This window comes from Hyperolius riggenbachi, chromosome 8, assembly GCF_040937935.1.
Source record: "Hyperolius riggenbachi isolate aHypRig1 chromosome 8, aHypRig1.pri, whole genome shotgun sequence".
NCBI lineage: Eukaryota > Metazoa > Chordata > Amphibia > Anura > Hyperoliidae > Hyperolius > Hyperolius riggenbachi.
Window position 1 is genome coordinate 239304616 of NC_090653.1, and position 17108 is coordinate 239321723.

The 17108-nt window shown below is 44.5% G+C and overlaps 1 protein-coding gene across 1 annotated transcript in view; it reads right to left on the minus strand.

Annotated features, from left to right (window-relative positions):
• Window positions 1–2852: 2852 nt before the first annotated feature.
• Window positions 2853–17108, minus strand: part of LOC137527679 (protein SET-like) — a 71491-nt gene continuing 57235 nt past the window's right edge. The window contains exons 9-10 of the transcript XR_011023194.1: window positions 11152–11237; window positions 2853–2880 (exon numbers count right to left, since the gene is read on the minus strand). The gene's annotated coding sequence lies outside the window, so the exon portion shown is untranslated. The remainder of the gene's footprint in view (window positions 2881–11151; window positions 11238–17108) is intronic.

Below are 17108 nucleotides of genomic sequence, written 5' to 3' on the forward strand. Positions count from 1 at the left end.
TCTGCTGTTGTAAGGGATGCTTGTGGCTAACTTTTTCAATGTAAAGTAAACCTGTAACTTGTGAAAAGATATAACTCTGATACTTCCTTCGGAAGGGAGAAGCTTCTGGATCCTACAGAGGCTTCCCCCTTCCTTCTCAGCTGTCCCGATCCAGCCATGGCACCCACAAAAAAAAAACAATACTAATAATATTTGCCACTGTTGCACAAGCACACTAGCTGCTTTACACTCGGGCTCCAGCAGAAATAGCTGAGCCCATTCGGGTCCACTCAGCTACTTCTGCTGGAGAACGAGTGGAAAGCCGAAGTGCGAAGTGCCCACAAGAGGACTTTCTGAGGCCCAAGCGCCGGATCCCCTCTGGTGAGGACCAGGGAAGACTCTTTAGGATTTTAATCCCTAGTGATTTTAAAAAGCTCTTGCTGATGCAACGCTATGGGGGATTTTTGTAAGATTAAATCGCTCCAGTGGGATCGCACCCATAGCATTACATTAGCAAGAGTTTTCAAATAGCAAAGCGTTCAGAAAATCGCTCCTAGTGGGTTTCTGGCCTTACAGTTTAACAGTGTGCTGACCTGGAAGCGGTTATGGGGAAATAGCCATTTTTAAAAAGGAGGACAGAGAATCCCATTGATCACAGTGTACAAACAGGACGCAGGAGAGGAGAAAGATCGATGAGTAAACTAAGCGGAAGGTAAGTATGACGTGTGTATGTTTATTTTGACTTTTAATTTTCAGTCCAGGTTTGCTTTAAAAGGAAACTCGGGATAGAAATATAGGATCTGTCGTTGTTGATATGAGCTTACAAGTGGGACTGTTAGGGCTGGTTCAGACGGACGTCTGCGGGGCGTCGCGTCTGGGGGCGTTGCGGCGGCTGCGCGGTCAGGCTTTCAGTAGCCTTCGGTCGCGTCGTGATGCGGTCGCGTTTTTTTCTTCCCCTAGGGGAACATTAGCCGTCGCGGTTGGCCGCTCCCTGGAAGCAACATGTCGCTTCCAGGGGCAGCCCGAACGCTCGCGAAAATCGGGACCCGAACGCCGCGTTCGGGTAAAAGCGTGCAAAAGCTCGGTGTAAACGCTCCCATTCACTTGAATGGGAGCGTTTACCGCGACGTTCCGAACGCTTGCGGTAAACGCTCCGCAAGTGTCCGTCTGAACCAGCCCTTATCCTCATTCTTGCTTGTATTTGAGGACTAAAATCAATATGCAGAAAAAGTCAGAAAAATATACATATATTGCATGCTAATTCCATGCCAAGCCCATTAATAATTGAAGGACGACAGCCCCAAAGCTCTCTTTTCAAAGGTGATTGCTGTCACTGAAACGCATGGTACAGCTGCACGCTATGCACCACTTACCATCTCAGCAGGGCTCCCTGCTGTCACTGAGGAAGCTCTCCTGAGAAACAGCAGGTACCACATTTTTCCCCACTCTGGATAGGTCAGGCCCATTTGCACGGTTATGCTCCAACCAAAAAAATAAGATACAAAACAAAAAGAGGGACACCAAGAGCCCAATATGGTGTAGTATGCACTAATAAATGAAGGTGTGTGGAAAGAGTATGTGCAGTATACTCAGGGTTACCGCATAGGCAACCACTGTAAAGGCAGGTGAGGAGATTAGACCTGTCTCCACTCAGGATTAAGAAGTCGCTCTCAGTAGATGAGGAAAAAAGGGGGTAACACCCTCTACCAGAGGTGGAGCTGATATAGCGTAGTATGGATACAGAGGCGCCAAAAGGATAAAAAGATCTCAAACGTTTAAAAATGAGGACCAGTACTATGGCAAGCGTCTGGCATAGTACCAGACCTGTTTTTGTATATGCTCCATCTTATTGCCTGAGGAAGCGGGTCACTCCCGCGAAACGCGTTGTATTTTACTGAAGTATGTAAATAAATTGTTTTGCTGAAGATTGATCGGCATTTTCTTGTGTCTGCTTGGAGGAGGTAAGTCCACCACTGCCTCAGTTTTAGATCTTTTTATCCTTCTGGCACCTCTGTATCCATACTACGTATCCATACTCCCCCCCCCCCCCCCCCAGTAGGGTATACAATGTAGATGGATGGAAGGAAGCTAGCAATAATAATAAAATAATAATAATTCGATTAAAATGTAAGTACTAGCTAATTTGAATCCTGACAACTAAGTGACATATCAGAAGGTTCAAGGGAGTCTGTGACAAAACATATACTTGCCTTGGGAAAGGGAAGCCTCTTGATTCTAATGAGGCTTCCCCCTGTCCTCCTCAGCCAGCTTGATCCAACGCTGGCACCCCCAAACAACCATAATAATAGTAATACCAGCAGTGGCTTTACGCTCCGGTGGAAATAGCCGAGCCTGATTGGGTCCGCTCTACTGTGAAGATAACTCGTGCCAGCGCAGTAGAGCAGACCCAATCGGGCTAGTCTATTATTGCAGGTATTGTGCCTGAACGCAGCACTAAGTGAACTTTCGTGGGCCCCACCACTGGATCACCACTCCCGAGGTAAGTACCCCCCAAGGGCAATTTTTTCGCTACAGGGTCACTTTAAATATCTTTAAATATGCTCTTTGCCTGGAGCTGGGCTTAAAATTAAAAAAAAAAGGAGGATTAGACAGAGTTATTATGATACTTATAAATTGTTCAAAACAGATGTGTGGTTGTGTGTAGGATTTATTAAAATATTAAAAATAACTGCCATTCAGTTTTACCCAAAAAAACAAACCTGAACTTCTTCTCCTTGCTGAAGCCTTGCTGTTCAATCACTTTACCAGAGTACCAATGGTAAGGCCAACTTTCCTACTGCAGTGTTCCAAACTGACCCCACACGCTAAGAGGAAACAAATATTCATTGCCACGTTGCTAGTGAAGACCTGGATGCAATGGGTTCACAGAAAGAGAGGAAACTGTAAAACATTGAGGTTAGTTTAAACACAGATTTTGAGTTTTCAGGTTTAAATTATATGGTGTCAATGCACCAGGGCAGGTGCACATAAAACCAGTGACTCATATCATTGTGTTAAATGAAACTAATATTCTAATTCGTTGATATGAAAAACTCTACGAACAGTCAATGACATGCAAATACTTATCTACCTGACGCAGTATTATGCAAATGGTTTATGCACATTTATGGAAAGAAAGGGGGAATCAGCTCATAGAAACAGCACCACACATATGAGTATGAATATGTAACACTTTTTTAAAAATAATGCTTCCAATATATGTATAAAAACACTAAAAACAGCAGCCACCACAGCCATCCCATAAATAACAATTACTAACCATGATAATCAAAATCTTTAACCATCAATAGCATGAATGAAATAAGTCATAGGATAGTAATTGGCGTGGGTTGCTTATGCCTGAGCACACCAGTACCATATGAACCTGGGTTCAGTTCCTCCAAAAGAAGATATATAGTGCATATATAGTGCAAAAAACGTGTCAAAATCACAATGATTATTCATAAGACAATTGTATTAAAAATATATACACAACCTGTATCAGTGTGATTTTGTCTTTTTTTTTACCTTTAGTTTACCGTAGCTGTAGTTAGTCTGTCCCACATCTAGCGAGTCCCTGCGTACCGCGTACCCACGCTCACCTCCGACTCAGCCTGTACGGATTCTGCTGCCGGTGTTCCGATCACTGCCTGCTGCCCAACACATCTCCGGCCACCCACGTGGAGAGCCGAACCCACGGAAAACAGACAAGCTCTGGCGGACCGCGGGGGGCATCTTCTCCACCGCAGCCTCCAGCCTCCTGCTCCTGGAACGCTCCTGGAACGCTGCACATACTGGGGCCGACTGAGGACGCGCCTGCCGATCTCCGCCAGCCCGCCACCTCTGCTAAGGCAGCACCACCAGGGACCAACCTGCAGCCACGTTGGGCGCCTGCTGCGGAAGCCACTCCGTGCCCACCGCCAGGCTAGAATCGCTCGGGCCTGTCAGGCCCCACACGTGGCCCTGAAGCAGCGGAAAAGCTTACGCACTGAAGCTGACCTCCAGGGCTGCCTCTCCCTCCTGCAAGCCGACAGGGAACGATATGCCGTCTACTCCTGGAGCCACATCAGAGCCCTGACTCCGCAGCTGCGACAGGACAAGAAGCACCCAGAACCACGTGGCACCCGTCCATTAGACTGCCACTCGTCAGGGGTAAGACCTCACCTCTACTCTGCCTGTTTTGCTGACTGCCTGATTATCTGCTGAGTGCCTGATTATCTGCCCCCCCACAGCTTAGTTAGTTTTGCTGACTGCCTGATTATCTGCTCACCCACAGCGGTTTCTGCCTCTCTGCCCTCCAACCCTGCTAACCCCTGGCCTATCCTGCTTATGCCTTGCCTGCATGCATTCTGCTGACCTATGCTGTCTTGGTGTAACGACTGACTTTGTGGTGCTGAGACCTGACTTTGGGGTGCTGTGCTGTTTAACTTTGGGGTGCTGGGCTGTGTTTAAGAAGGCTGGAGGCACCAGGCTGTGTTTCAGCAAGCTGTCGGATCTCATGAGCAAGCTGGAGGTACTAGAATGCCATGGTCCCCCACCCACCGCTGGCGTCCCACCACCCCTCACGCTGGCGGCCATGGCCTGCCCATGCCGCTCCCCGCCACACGTACCACCTACACCAGGGAACAGCTTCTAGAGTGGGAACCACATGGCCCCCCATCCACTGAAGCCAGGCTCCTGACCACTCTAGTCTGGGACCACATACAAGGTCCTGGACCCAGCCCTGAAACTGCGGTCAGGTTAGCGGAGGAGAGGATGTCACGCCGGAGCCCGCGTGAGGCTATGGAAGAGGGGTCTACGCTCAGCCATCCCCTCAGTCCTCCTGGCAAATGTCCAATCCCTCCCTAACAAACTAGATGAACTGCGCCTCATCTGCGACAGGAGAGACCTCTGCAGCACCACCCCGGCCCTCTGCTTCACAGAAACATGGCTACATGAGACCATCCCCGACAACGCCCTCCTTCTCCCGGGCTTCACCATCATCCGAGCAGACCGGGACCCTGTCCTCTACGGGAAAAAAAGAGGCGGTGGCATCTGCTTCTACATCAGCTCCGCATGGTGCCCCTCCTCGGAGATATCCGTTAGGAAGTGCTCTCCGGACCTGGAACTACTGCTAATAAACTGCAGGTCGCCATACTCGCCACGGGAGTTTTCCTCATACGTCCTTGCCGGAGTGTATATCCCTCCCGATGCGGATGTCAAATCTGCCTTACTGGTTCTAAGCGAGACCATCTCGCAGTGGGAGACATCCTTCCCAGACTCACTATTAATCGTCGCGGGCGACTTTAACAAGGCCAACCTGCGCCAGGAGATGCCACGTTACCATCAGCATGTAGCCTGCCCCACCAGGGGCCTAAACACCCTTGACCACTGCTACACAGCACTGAAGGAGGCGTATAAAGCGGTTACATGGGCAGCCCTGGGCTCCTCTGATCACTGTCTCATCCATCTTATCCCAACCTACAGGAGGCGCCTAGAATCAGCTAAACCGATCGTGAAGTCTGTCACGGTGTGGTCGGATGAGGCCAAACTGAAACTTCAAGCGTGCTTTGAATGCACAGACTGGAAGTCCCTAGAAGCGCCAAACCTGGATGTATGGGCAGACAACGTCGCCTCATACATCAGTTTCTGCGAGGACTCTTGTGTACCAACAAAATCCTTCAAGGTGTACCCGAACAAGCCGTGGTTCACCAACAAGCTACGGTAGCTGCGGAGGCGCAAGGAGGCTCCACACAAGTCCGGCAACCAGGAGGACTACAGAAGGGCAAGGAACGACCTTAATCGGGAGCTGAAAGCTGCCAAAAGAGAGTACGCTGAGAAAATTAAACACAACCTGTGCTCAAACGACTCACGTGCTGTATGGAAGGGGCTGAAGGCTGCCACTAACTACAAGCCCCAGCATGCAACTCCCAGCCCGATACTAGCAGAAGAACTCAGCAGATTATACTGCAGGTTTGAGAACCAGTAAGCCCCGGAGGGGAACCAGCTACCCCACCTCTGGGCCCTGCAAACAACATCCTGAGCATGCCCTCTCACTCGGTGGTGTGTGAAACCAAGGTACTGCGCCTCTTATCACTAAATGCCAGGAAAGCATCTGGCCCCGACGGAGTATCTCCAGCCTGCCTGAAAACCTGCTGTTGGCAACTTGCTCCCATCCTCTCCGCTATATACACCAAGTCCCTAAAGGAAGGCAAGGTCCCCGTATGCTTCAAGAGGTCTACCATCATACCTGTCCCTAAGAAACAAGGGGGTCTCTGAACTTAACAATTTTAGGCCGGTGGCCCTGACATCCGTCATCATGAAAACCATGGAGCGGGCGGTCCTAGCCTACCTTAAGCTCACCACTTTCGCCCCTCCTAGACCCCTTCCAGTTTGCCTACAGGGCAAACAGGTCCACCGATGACGCGATTAATATTGGCCTGGAGCTCATCAACGATCACCTTGACAGGCCAGACATGTACGTTAGGATACTGCTGTTGGACTTTAGCTTGGCCTTTAATACCATCTGCCCACGTACGTATTCTCCAACGGGACCTAGCTGCACTTGGAGTCCACCCGAGTCTACAACTATGGATCACAGACTTTCTCACCAACAGGTCCCAAGTCGTCAAACTGGGAGATACCCACTCCCAAGCAGCGACCACGTACACGGGTACTCCTCAAGGCTGCGTCCTGTCTCCATTGCTGTTCTCCCTCTACACAAACAATTGCAGATCTAAGGAAGACTCTGTCAAGGTCATCAAGTTCGCTGACGACACCACCATCGTTGGCCTCATCACCAAGGATGATATCCAGGGGTACCGCCAGCAGGTGGAGTGAATCTGCAACTGGAGCAAGGAGAATAGAGTGGTGCTGAACACTGCAAAAACCATGGAGCTAATCATTGACTTCAGGAAGTCCGCCCCCACCCCACCTCCAATTTATATCGATGGCACTGAGGTAGCCAGAGTGCCCTGCGCCCGGTTTCTGGGTACTACCATCTCCAGTGATCTCATACTTCTTCTGGGTGCTCCTTCTATTGCTGTATATACTTACTTCCTCCTTATGCGCTCTAGCGCAGTACCTCTCCTGGTCGCTCTTTCTATTGCTGTATATACTTACTTCCTCCTTATACGCTTCAGCGTGGTTCACTCTGGTTCTTCACAGCCTCCGTCTAATGACCACGCCTACTGACGTCATGTATGACGTCGCCGCTCGCGGGCACACGTGACCGGCAGTCCTTCCGATATTTAAACAGCGCTAAGCGCTGTTCCATGATGGAGATCCCCTCGCACTCTTTTGAAGAAGCGGCGTGACGGCCGCGGAACCGGTGGAGTAGTCCACCGAGGGCCTCTGTCTGCCACCACCACCTCCCCTTGGTCTACGTATACCGGCTAAGTTATCCTCCGCACTTTGTTCACTGCATCTTTGCCTATCTGTCTGTCTCTCTCAAACCACGCTCTATTATCTTATGTTTATCCAGGAAACTGGTCTCACACTGATACAGGTTGTGTATATATTTTTAATACAATTGTCTTATGAATAATCATTGTGATTTTGACACGTTTTTTGCACTATATATCTTCTTTTGGAGGAACTGAACCCGGGTTCATATGGTGCTGGTGTGCTCAGGCATGAGCAACCCACACCAATTACTATCCTATGACTTATTTCATTCATGCTATTGATGGTTAAATATTTTGATTAGTATGGTTAGTAATTGTTATTTATGGGATGGCTGTGGTGGCTGCTGTTTTTATACATAAATTGGAAGCATTATATTTAATAAAGTGTTACATATTCATACTCTTATATATGTGTGGTGCTGTTTCTATGAGCGGATTCCCCCTTTCTTTCCACTAGTTTCTCTATAGCTCTAGCACACACGTGGGTTTAGAGTGCAGTGTTCTTCGCTTATGCACAATTATGCAGTGTAAAAAAAAATGCGCCAAAAGGCGTGATTCAGTTGGTGCATTTTCAAATTGCATAAATTTGCATAATACTGCATCAAGTGAGAAGAATTTGCATTTCATTGACCATCTCTGATGTGCTCCAGTTTTGATCAAGTTTAGCTCCAGTTGATTGTACAATTATGTAATCGAATCACCTCTGCTGTGACTTCTTTCAACTCTGGGGCAATTGGAAAGCAAGGTCTTTATAAATATCCACATAACAGATACACTAGTCTTCACAATTCTATATGGCTTTTCATATACATTATAGGAAGTACGGCAGTAAGACTGAAAATAAGACTCTGGTAACTTCCCAGATTGAAGAAACATTGGAGCTACAATTTCCTAGTCATTTTTGTATAAAAAAAAAAAAAAAAAAAAAAAGCTTGCATGAGGGCAGATGTATAATTTCAAAGCAAAGCAAATTTGAATGTGATAAAAAGTCTTTATAGACTTAATATGCATTCACATGCAGTAAAATGAGCACCGCATAGACATGTCACTCTGGTGTACCAGAGAAATGTCTGATGTTACTACGGAGGGGGAAGGAGGGATAATAGCATGTTATACAAAAGGGGGCACTTACGGCAAGAGGGGTAAAGAGGGTAAATACGTGTTTAAAGAACCAGTATGCTGAATCTTTGCAAACGCTTGGCGATACCTGTAGTCACACTTTATTCTCAGCCAAGTAGAGCTGCCTCACCCGAGTCCCATCTAGAGTGTGTATGAGGCTTAAATATGCTAGGTAGCATAGTGATTAGCACTCTTGCTCAAATCCCAGCCAGGGCACTATCTGCATTGAGTTTGTATGTTCTCCCTGTGTCTGTGTGGGTTTCCTTTGGGCATTCTGGTTTCCTCCCACGTCCTAAAAACATACAGATAAGTGAATTGGCTTCCACTGAAATTGGCCTTAGGACAACAATGGACATACGTTTATGGCAGGGATTAGATTGTGAGCCCCTCTGAGAGACAGTAAGCGACAGGAACATGTACGCTGTAAAGTGCTGCAGAAAATGTTGGCGCTATATAATAAGAAATTAACATATTTAACACATCTATGAGAAATATGCTCTCCTTTGATTACCCTTTGGAAGCTACATGATGGCTGGACAATAATGAAACATCCTTATGGATGGGCAGTATTGTGGCTTAGTGCCTTGCAGCACTGGGCCCCAGGTTCGATTCCCAGCCAAGTCAACATCTGCAAGGAGTTTGTATGTTCTCCTCGTGTCTGCTTGTGTTTCCTCTGGGCACTCAGGTTTCCTCCCACATCCCAAAAACATACAGATAATTTAATTGGCTTCTCCTAAATTGACCCTAGACTACAATAAATACACTACACAATGCATACATAGACAAATGACTATGGCAGGATTAGATTGTGAGCTCCTCTGAGGGACAATTAGTGACAAGACAATATATTCTCTGTACAGCGCAGCGCTGCGGAAGATGTTGGCGCTATATAAATATTAAATAATAATCCTTAGTTGAGTGGGAAGAGAGGGGTGCCTGTTCACTGAATAAAATTGATTAAAATATGCAACACTCACCAATTATTTAATTCCCAGTTCATTATAGAGCCGCTTTAAAGAGCAACTCCGACCAAGAATTGAACTTTATGCCATTCAGCAGCTGATACCCCCTTTTACATGAGAAATCTATTCCTTTTCACAAACAGACCATCAGGGGGCGCTGTATGACTGATATTGTGGTGAAACCCCTCCCACAAGAAACTCTGAGGACCGTGGTACTCCTGGCAGTTTCCTGTCTGTGAACCTTGTTGCATTGTAGGAAATAGCTGTTTCCAACAGCCAAAAAAGCAAGCAGCAGCTACATCACCTGCCAACAGTAAAAATGGCACCATGTAATAAATGTCAGAGTGTAAATCAGGGATTTAAAAGATTTTACAGTGGGCAAACACTGACTAAATCATTTATACATAATTATTGTAAAAGTGAAGCATTTTTTTATTACATTATTTTCACTGAAGTTCCTCTTTAAGTGTTACAAGGTCTCAGGTGTGAATGGGGAGCAGGTGTATTAAATTTCAGGTTACCACTGTTTTACTGGTCAATGGAAAATAAACAGGGCACCTCTTGGCAGAGAACTCTCCTAGGATCTTAAAAATTGGTTAAGCATGGCTGTCTCAGAAGAAATCATCTTCTAAAGATCATGCACAAGAACATAAGCAAAGTTTTCTGAAGACACGCAGAGGAAGGGCATGGATTCCCGAAACCATGTCCTGTGGTCTGATGAGACCAAGATAAAGATAGTGTCAAGCGCATTTGGCAGCAAACAGGTGAGGAGTACAAACAGTGGCCCATATATGCAATTCACTTTTTCTCCTAGGTGATATTTTCACAACTCGCCATAAAATGCCTTTTGAACAACCAGTAAGGAAATGCTCAAAATAAATCTGATAGTACTTTTTTCACCCACTTTTGAGTAGTTTTTCAATTTTAAAAAGCTGATAATTTAGTTTAAAGAAAATGAAAATTATCTCCTAGGAGATAACTCAAGTGAAAAATGTAATTGCATATGGCCCAATGTGTCTTACCTACATTCAAGCATGGTGGTGGGAGTGTCATGGTTTGGGGATGCATAAGTGTAGCACTGGGGAGCTACATTTCATTGAGGGAACTATGAATGCCAACATGTACTGTGACATACTGAAGAAGAGCCTGATCCCCTCCATACGGAGACTGGGCAACAGGGCAATATTCCGACATGATAACGACCCCAAACACACCTCCAAAATGACCAGTCTTGCTAAAGAAGTTAAGGGTAAAGATGCTGGACTGGCCAAGTATGTCTCTAGACCTAAACACTATAGAGCAGGGATATCGAACTCCAGTCCTCACGGGCCATGTTCCACATTTTTGGCCCAGCTTAAATTAATTGATGGGATTGAATCAGGAAAGGTGTGGTTCATCAAGTACAACACATTTCTCCATTACTCAGTCCATCCTAATCACAGGCTTGGCTATGGCCCTCAAGGACTGGAGTTCGATACCTGAGCTATAGAGTATCTGTGGGGCCTCCTCAAACAGAAGGTGGAGAAGGGCAAGGTCTCTTACATCCACCAGCTTCATCATCGAGGAGTGGAAGAGGATTCCAGAAACATCCTGTGAGGCTCTAGTGAACTCCAGGCCCAAGAGAGTTCATGCAGTGTTGGAAAATGGTGTTGGGCACACAAAATATTGACACATTTTCGAAATTTTTCACTTACAAGTGTACTTACTTTTGTTGCCAGCGGTTTAGACATTAATGGCTGTGTGTTGAGTTATTTTGATGAGACATCAAATTTACACTTATACAAGCTGTACACTGAAAGAAACAATAAAATATTTACAAAAATGTGAGAGGTGTACTCACTTTTGTGAGATACCTGTGTACACGCTGAACTGTAACTTTTGCTTGTGGTACATTTACCTTAAAACTACATTTTAGACAATTATTTTAATATGTAATTGGAAGGATATTATTTTAATTAATGTGGAAATGTACAGAGGCGCCAAAAGGATAAAAGTAGCTAAAGTTAAAACAAACAAACAAAAAAACGGGAGGCAGTGGTGGACTTACCCCCTCCAAACAGACACAAAAACAGATTGATAGTGTATCAAATTTATTTATATATACACACCAAAGGGTTATGGCAACGCGTTTCGCAGTTGTGGCCCCGCCTTATCAGGCAATAGGGGATGGAGCATACAGCAACAAGTGTCTATGTCTCAGCCTAGCGCCTCTTATTATTTTAATTAACTATGAATAAAAAGGTTTGTTTTTTAAAATTACAGTATTTGCAAAGTTAAGAAGGAAAATACGTTGCACCAGATTTTCAGTAACCTCTAGCTGCTCACTGTGTCCCTGCCCAGAAAAGACTGGCAGCCATGTAATGCTAGGTGCACACAAATTTTCTGGCAGATTTACCTGCCGGATCGATTTTTTTCACAACATGTCCAATCTGAATTTCAAACAATTTTCCAATCGATTTCCATTCACTTCTATGGAAAACGATCAGAAAAATCGATCGAAATTCAGATCGGACATGTTAGAAAAAAATTGACCTGGCAGGTAAATCTGCCAGAAAATTGTATCGTGTGTAGCATTAGGCTATATATCAGCAGGGAGAAGCAGCTTTGGCAGAGAAATTACACTTCCCTTTGCATGCTCATGTGACTAAAGGGGGTGTTTCAGACTTGCGTGAATGATCAGGCTAGTGGCTGAGGAATTATACACTTGTGCAGCAGGTATTTCTAAGTTTTTCTACAAAGCTTTTTAATGCATAATAGTTAAAATGGTGTTCTGTTAAAGTGGACCTGAACTCAGAACTCCTCTCTGCTCTAAAAGATACGCAACAGCATAATAACCTTTAAAACAAAAAAACATTTCTTTGTTACAGCGGATACAAATCCGGCAATACATCTGCACAGTTTCTACTTACTGATTCATGGAAGCAGACATATTGTTTACAGCCTGTACTTTCAAATGGGCTCATCTGCCATAGGCAGTCATGTGACACAGGGAAGGATCAAATTACAACTTGTGATTAGACACAAATGAGGGGGAATTACACAGGCTAAACTCTTTAAATACATACAGGGTGCATTTCTGTTATGTTTTCCTTGTGTCCTGTGCAAGAGTTCAGAACCACTTTAAAGCAGAAAAGGGCCCATTGAATAGGAGATGTACACTGGAGATCAAATCTAAAGGCGTTCTGTGGAGGGGCTCAAAAAACAAAAACAGACACTTACCTGGGGCTTCTATTGGCCCTCTGCAGCTGTCATGTCCCACACCGTCTTCCTACTATCCTTGGTTCCCCTCCGCCACTCCCGGTCCTTTATTCGTCTAACTAGATAAATAGTGCTCGCTCCCGCGCATCATCGGGAGTTTACTGCGTAGGCGTAGTACAAAGTGTTCTTGTACTGCGCAGTAAGATCCTGATGAAGCGCGCGAGCAAGCACACAGCTGCAGTCTAGTTGACGCAAGATTAGACCAGAACCGGCGTCAAGGAGCGGAGGATCGTGGGCGGACGGCGCGGGACATTACAGCTGCAGAAGGCCGACAGAAGCCACAAGTGTCTGTTTTTGTTTCTTTAACCCCCCCCAACAGAACCACTTTCAATTCATATAAAACCTGCCTGAAAATGGGTCTTTTCATTACATATTTTCTTGTAATTTGCGTAGCCATGTCTCATGTAAGTAAGTAGTTTCACGTAAAGAAATGACATCACAGAGCACAAACAAATGGTCAATGAAGAAATTTTATCTTTTATTAAAAATGAATACGCTCCCTTATGGGAGAACTTTTCTTCTTTGCAAGGAACAAAAAAAGAAAAGAAATCTGCAATTGTATTGGATTAAAGAGGCAAAGAGTAAGCATTGAAAAACACACACACCATAAGCCTACATTGTACAACATATCATAAGCCTGTATAAAAAAGAAAGAAATCTGTATCCACACGCAATACTAGAAGGGTCTGTTTTGGCCCTGCTATAGGACATATATACCATCTGAGTAAACAAACCAGAAGCACTTCTCTAACTGGAAGATCACCATGACTGGGCAGTGTGGTATTTTGCAGCCAATCAGAAACCTCTGTAAGGAAATTATGAAAGCCATGCTGAATTGAATGGATTCCAGATCTTAAATCGTAGGGCTTCTGGATACTGTACTGGTTAGACACCACCTTTAACAGAGGTTCGAATCCTGCACAGAGCCAGTTACCTATTCAGTAAGGAATCCCAGGGCAAGTCCTATTGAGCATGCCCTTAGTGGCTGCAAGCTCAAGTGCTTTGAGTCTGACAGGGGAAAAGTGCTATACAAATGTTAGCAGTATTATTATTAACCCGTATGGGACCGCTTGAGGTGAAGTCTATAGCGTGTGCACACCAGTCTCTGACAGGACGTCGATTTCAACTCTTCGGGTCTGCTTGCTCCCGCAGTGATCACCGCTAACCTCAGCTGTCTGTTGACAATTTCATTGGCTCCTGACCCCATGAGCCAATCATAGTGAGCTCAAAGTAAACATAGAGGGGGGGAAAAGGCTCTGATCCTTAAGGGGCCAGAGTAGCACTGTCCCCAAGAGGTTAAAGAATATGTACACCTTTGTGATAACAACAAAAAGAACGAATAAGCTACTCATTATAACCCGGCTACATAAATGGCAGTACTCGATGTACTCTATTGTATGTCATCAGTAATGGAAATATGCGTGGAATATACAGGAAGCCTTTCCCAGCAGAATGTGTAAAAGACAGGCAGCATGGAAGCCATGACAAGAACACTAATGCTGTGCAATGTTTTGAGTTCAAATGTACTATCTGCATAGAGCATTTCTGTCTATCCATGTTTTTGTGGGTTTTATCGCCATAACCCCAAACATACTGACATATTAACTGGTGTCTGAGTATACTGGCTCTTGTTCCAATATCCTGTACAGAAGAAACTGCAGTTAATCTACTCCTACAGAACAAGTACAAGTCCAAAGGGTCACCAAGATTAAAAGAGGTCTCAATGCATTCGGCTGTCTGTTACCTTTTACGAAAACATTTTCCCAGATACCCTACAAGATACGCATCTTTGCTCATACCCCAGTAAGCCAATCAGAAGCATCCAGAACTATGTTGATATTGGGCGTGCCTACTTTGATTGAACCTGCAGGTTACTTGATTAGAAAAGAAGATATTTGCACAGACAGCGGTTTTTATTTTTCAAACAACTCTAAAGGAAGAGGGAATAAAAATATAGGTATAAAATACATCACAAACAAACAGAGAAATCTCAGAGAACAGTTAAAATACAAAGGATCCAGTTGAATGGTTCAGTAGACAGGAACCTTGCACTCCATCACTTGTAACGCTCCCTCAGGATGCTGCAATTTTACATCTGCACTGGATACACATAGGCGGTGTGTACCAAGCCTAAACCTCACATCTTCCCTAGGCAGGGCCGGAGCTACCATAGAAAAAAATAGGCAACTGCCCCAGGGCCCCAGAGCCTGTAGGGGCCTCTAAGTTGTCCCTCCCCATGTTAACTGTTGCTCCCCACGGTCTCTGCAGAGTCTGTAAAGTTGGTAGGTGATTGGGGGACGGTCAGCAGCCTGCTCAGGGGCCTAGGAGGGAAGTTTGGCTGCAACAAAGGGCCTCTAATGACGCTTTTTGGTCGGGGGGTGTCTGTTGGGGGGCCCCCAGGCTAATTTTGCCCTAGGGATGGTCATGTCTAGGAGAACTAATGGGGAAGCATGTGATTTGTTTGATCAGCTGATAGACTTGCTGTGATCACATCCCGTTTTAGCACATGAGCAAATCAGAGGACCTATCGATCACCTGACTAAATTGATCACATGCTTCTCTGAGTTCTCCTGACCATCACTAAACTTGACATGTAACAAGCCGATGAAACCTATCCAATACATATTTGAGAATGTTATATACGCTTTTTCAAAAGCTAATATATTTTTGGCATTCAGTAGGCCTTTAAAACAGGTCAGATTCATTTAAAAATAATAGTTTTGGAAACGCATATTAAAGGGACTCCAAGCAGTACAGAAACTATGGAAAGATGCATATCATTTTAAGATAATAGGATAACAGAGGCGCCAATAGGATAAAATTATTGGCGCCTCTGTTATCCTATTATCTACATCAAGTCCACCCTTGGTGGAGGGTTGTACCCTTCCTTCTTCAACTACAGAGAGCGACTTTTTAATCCTGAGTGGGGTCAGGACAATCTCCCCACCTGCTTTGACAGTGGTTGCCTACTTGGTAACCCTGGTTTGTGAGTATTAAATTAATATTATTACTCTATCAATTATACCTTACCAGTACATACTACACTATATTGGGCTCTTGGTGTTCTCTCTTTTTCGCATATCATTTTAAAGCTCTCTTTCTCCTCTTTCCAATGATATATAAACCACCGTCCTACGCATTTTAGTTTTCGCTATTTTCGCGATCGAAATTGCCGCGGCTTCGATCGCGAAAATAGAGAAAACTAAAAGGCGTAGGGCGATGATTTAGGGGTCGCCAGAAAGAGGAGAAAAAGAGCTTTAAAATGATATCCATCTTTCCATAGTTATATTGTATTACACAGGGCGACTTTTTCTCAAAGTCAGCAGCTCCACTCAGCAGGAAAAAGTCGCCCTGTGTAATACAAGTAACTATAGGAAGATGGATATCATTTTAAAGCTCTTTTTCTCCTCTTTCTGGCGACCCCTAAATCGTCGCCCTACGCCTTTTAGTTTTCTCTATTTTCGCGATCGAAGTCGCGGCCGCGGCAATTTCGATCGCGAAAATAGCGAAAACTAAAAGGCGTAGGACGGTGGTTTATATATCATTGGAAAGAGGAGAAAGAGAGCTTTAAAATGATATGCATCTTTCCATAGTTTCTGTACTGCTCGGAGTCCCTTTAAAGCAGAATATAACCCTGCATTTCAACTTTGCTCTAAAACATTATTTACAGCATATTATATGCAAAAAGCATTTTTTTTTTACTAGACCAGCATTGGAAGGGTTAAACACAGAGGTTTAACGTTCCGTGGAGAGATATGCAGAAGTTCAGATTGTTACATTCTATTTAGTTATATGTATCTATTGAGAAATGTTACTCACTCTTTGGCTGTCCTCCAACTCCTTCTCAGTCAGAGAGAGTGAGTCACATTCAACACTTAGATACATTTCTGTAAACAAAATGTATCTATGTCAGCTTCCAATGCATCTGCAGAAATCTCCAGGAACTTTAAAGCCCTGTGTAACCCTTCCAATGCTGGTCTAGTAAAAAAAAAATGCTGGTTGCATATAATATACTGTAAATAATGTTTTAGAGCAAAGTTGAAATGCAGGGTTATATTCCGCTTTAAATACATGGAATTACATATCCTTTGGCTAAAAGCCTTTGAAATATGTTCCTGGGAACAGATCTAGATATAATATCGAAAGCAAACATCACTTATTTATTGTCGAGTAAAAAAAAAAAATAAATTCTGTAAATTAGATCATTCTTATTAAATTGCTGTGAAATTGGACTTTTTAAGGTCTCACTTCCATAAGGATATTACATTTCACGTGTTTTTCTGTGTGCAAATTTTCTCATTATTGTATGTAGATTTTTTTAAGTGGTTATTTTCGCATATGTCTAGCGTAATTGACAATCATTACATAGGAAACGGATGCGGGCTGCAAGCAGCACTAATGCAAA